This window comes from Desmodus rotundus, chromosome 12, assembly GCF_022682495.2.
Source record: "Desmodus rotundus isolate HL8 chromosome 12, HLdesRot8A.1, whole genome shotgun sequence".
NCBI classification, from domain to species: domain Eukaryota; kingdom Metazoa; phylum Chordata; class Mammalia; order Chiroptera; family Phyllostomidae; genus Desmodus; species Desmodus rotundus.
Genome location: NC_071398.1, coordinates 37,876,582 through 37,881,008, shown reverse-complemented (window position 1 = coordinate 37,881,008; position 4,427 = coordinate 37,876,582).

Here is a 4,427-nt window from a genome sequence, read left to right as displayed (position 1 = left end):
GGTGTAGGGTAGGGGAAAGGTTTCATCCAACACCACATCCTGTTTATGCCCATTCTAGGACAACTGTTGTAGAGGGCTCCTCCCCCTCCTTCCTTCCCCTTATCTACAGGACCTCCCAGCCTTTGCAATCACCTAGACTGGGGTTTGAATGCTGCCTTGCTGTGTGACCACAGCTAAGTAACTTCACACCTCTGATTCAGGATTATTGTGAGGATAAAATAGCTTCATGTGTCTCCAGGCATGGTGGACATGTTCAATACACAGTAGGTATCTCCTCTCCCCCAGGAAGCCTTCCTGGATTTCCCCCAACTAGAATATTTTAATTCCAGAGCTGAAAAGGGGGGCTGCTGGTCAAACTGCCACCTATTGTGTTGATGGAGAAATGGAGAGGACAGAGGAAACAGACACCACAGCAGCAGGATAATGGTGATTTTTTTTCTTTGAAGTTGTTCGGTCTCATAGGCTTTATAATGGGACCTACGACAATGGTGTTCATCTTGTCAAACCAGTACCTCCTTTTTATTAAGAACATTTTGTATTACTTCCTGTCGCATCCTGAGATGAAATTCCTAAATAATGTACCCTACTTATACACATAAATTTTTTTTCAATCAATATAATGTTCTAAGTGTCATATAAAGGAGAAATGAAAAAGAAGTAATTTATAGGAAAACCCCATGTATTTCAGTGAGAAAATACAAGCAAACAAGAGAATTTTTGCAGATTCCAGGCTCATAATGGCTGCTTCCCTCCATAGTAGACAACAAGCCTTTCTTGTCCCCCTCTGCTCCACTCTGGATCCCACCATGACCTCCTCAGGGACATCGCTGCAGCTATTCCCCCTCTCCCTACATCAGCCATGTTCCTTTCTCCATTGGATCTTTTCCTCACATAGGCAGAGTTATTTCTTCCATCTTAAAAACTAAAACCCTATCTCCTGCCCAGCCACTGCCCATTCGTTTCCTTCCCTTTTCAGCAAAGCTTCTCAAAAACATCGTTTACACTGGTTACCTCCAATTTGTCCTCCCAATCTCTGCTTCTACTCTTGCCCAGCAGACTCTCACTCCCACCCTCTCCACGGACAGGGCCACCAGTGACCTGTATGGTACTAGACCAGATGGTCAATTTTAATTCTTCACCTGACACCATCCATCACTTCCTGCACTCTGAAACATTTTTTTACTTGGTTTTCAGGACACCACCCTCACCAGGTTTTCCTCCGACTCCTCTAGCTGCTCCTCATTTTGACATTGGGGTCCCAGGTCTCAGTCCTTGGTCCTCCCCTCTTTTCCATCTACTTCCTCTCTTCCTGATCCCATCAGTCTCTTGCCATTCATAAGAGCTACCTTAATTGTTTCTCCACTGGGCATCCCCCTGACCTCCAGTGGCCAACCTGACATCTCCACCTGAATGTCTTGGAGCCATCCTTCACCCTTCTCTTTCCTTTGACAACGTACATCAGCACTTGTCAGCTCAGACTTTGTAAATGTAACCAGAACCTGCCCACTTCTCCACCTCCACAACCCATACCCTAGTCCTGACACTTTCATGTCCCTCCTGAACACTTCAAGGAGAGAGAAGCCCCTCTCTCTCTCTCTCTCTCTCTCTCTCTCCCCCACACACTGTTTCCTTGCTATCCTCTCCCCACACTCTATTCTTCATGGGACTACCAGAGCGATCCTAGTAAAACCCAAGTCAGATGACATGTCTCCTCTCGAAATCTCCCATGGCTCTCCTATTATTGGGGTAAAGGCAAACGTCCTTACAGTGGTCTTTAGAATTAAGCTATCTGGTCCTGGCTGGTGTGGCTCAGTGGATTGAGCGCCAGCTTGCAAACCAAGGGGTCACTGGTTTGATTCCCTGGGGTGCGGGCCAGGTCCCCAGTTGGGGGCATGTGAGAGGCAACCACATGTTGGTGTTTCTCTCCCTTTCTCCCTCCCTTCCCCTCTCTCTAAAAATAAATAAACTTTTTAAAAAAATATCTGCCATTACCACTCCTCCATTACCTCTTGGACCCTGTCTTTCACCTCTTTGCTCACTTCAGTTGCATTAGCCTTTGTGGTTCTGTGAATGATCCTGCCCCTGGGCCTTTGCACTAGCCATTCCTTCTTTCAGGAACCCTCTTTCCCTCATGGTTGACTCCTTAATTCCTTCAGATTTCTGCTCAAATCCCACCTGGTGAAAGGTCTTTTGCTAAAATAGTACTGACCCCATTGTTCCATCCCTCAGCTTGTTTTATTTTTCTCCACAGTACATATCACCACGTTGCATTGTGTTTATTGTTTGTGGCCCCCCCCCCCCCCCGAATGTGGGCTTCAGGAAAAAAGATAAGCTTTGTCTGCATTGTTCATTGATAAGATTCCAGTAACTTGAGCGGTGCATGCACATATAAGGGGGGACACCTCAAAAAACAGAATTTATTAAAAAATTGCGTATTCTTACATGTTTAAACTTCAGTCACCTTCAAAGTACTCTCCATTTGATGCAATACACCTATTGAGACGGTTTTTCCACTGCTCAAAACAGTTTTTGAACTCATCAATTTTGATGCCTTTTAGTACTTCTGCCATTTTTGTTTCATGCCTTCCACTCCAGCAAAACGTTCCCCTTTGAGGACTTTTTTTCATCCAGGGAAACAAAAAAAATGTCACTAGGAGTGAGACTGGGTGAATAGGGAGGGTGGGGCAAGGGGGTCATGCCATTTTTCATCAAAAACTGCTGAACACTCAGTGCAGTGTGGGCAGGTGCACTTGTAAACCGCTATCATGAAATGAGCAAACGCATTGAAGAGTCTTCAAAAAAAGTTCAGAGGCCAAACGCAGCCTCTCACAATAATACCAGTTGGTACACTGGTGCAGATGGGTTCCTAGAACACTCACCTACCAGAGGAAGCCTGTTCTACAAGGGGCCTGCCCACTAGAAAATTACGAGATGTTTTTGGGTCACCCTTGTATTAGGTACATAAGAAATAAATGAGTAAATGAAGCAGCATCTATGGAGCACAATCACTCTATATGGTGTGAAAGTTCCTGCCTCAATGTAGGGGCTAGTGGATGGGGTTTGTGCCATTCCCCACCCTGGCTTGAAATGGCCTTTCCTCACAGCATCCGTGACGCCACACTTGCCACACTTTCCTCCTTTTCCTCCTCTCTGCTGCTCCTTCTCAAGAAATCTTTGTCTAGTCCTTTGCTCAAATCTTCCATGTTCCTTTTTTTCTCAGGGTTCTTTTGGGTCCTTGTCTCCATTCATATCCCTCATAGACTCCCCAGGCTAGGTCACTAATTCCCACAGCTTCAATTACCATCTTTGATGATCCTCAAATCTTGGTTTCCAGCCCCAATTTCTCTTTTAAGCTCCGGACACAGGGGCTGTGCAGCCTCCTGGACCCTGCTGCTGGGTGGCCCACACTGGGCTGAGAATCTTCAAAACATGTATCTTTCCTGGGCCTCCTTCTCAGGGATACCCGCTCAACCCCCCAATCTCCCAGCCAGTGGGCCTTATCTTAGATATCTCCCTCTCTCACCCTCTGCAGCCAGCCAGTTCCAGCAAGGGCCAGCCAGTTCAGCTTTTCTCCCACCTGTACCTCCTCCCCTTTCCACCGTTCCACCCTGGTGCAAACGCCCCTCTCCCATCTCTGATGCTTCCCTGTACTCACGGCTTCCCGTTCTACTCCCTCCAATACAGAAGCCAGAGGCATCTTTCCAAATCCCCAACTCACCATGACTCTTCCCAGCTCGAAGCCTTTCCACGGCTCCGTAGTGCCCAAGAGATAAGTCCAAACTCCCTCAAGTGGCCAAACATCTGGCTGCAACTCATGTCCCACCACTCGCCTTGAACCCTATAATACACCTCGACTGGATTTCCTGAGTTCTTCTAACAAGCCATGTCTCTGTCACCTGAGAGCCTTCTGAGCGAAGACCCCGATTCTGCTTAGTTCACTCCGAGCCAGGGCAGTTAGTGAATGAACCAACAGATAACAACAGCAGGAGCAAAAACTCCCATTTATTGATGGCCTCCTTTGTGCCCAGCGCTTTACATGCATCGTCTCTTTCAATCCTATTCCGTTTGAGAGGGGAAGCAACAGGCTCAGAGAGGGGTGTGCTGAGAAAGCAGAGACTCCAAAAGCCTGAGCGCCAAACTGAACAGTCGGAGGCACCGACGGCTCAGGGCTTTAGGCGGGGCTCACCGAGAGCCGAGCAGCCGGCCTTGAACGCCAGAATGAAGAATTATGACATAGCGCGAGGCTGCTGAGATACATGCGCACGAGACTGCCCCCTGCGGTCCGGGAGGCCCAATGCTGGCCTCCGCCGGGCCCGTTGCCCGTAGCAACGTAGCGCGCGCCCCGCCCCTTCCCCTCCTGACCGTCAGCTCCCGGACCGACCAATCCCACGGAGCAAGGGGCGGACCTCCCGGCCCTAATCCAGCCA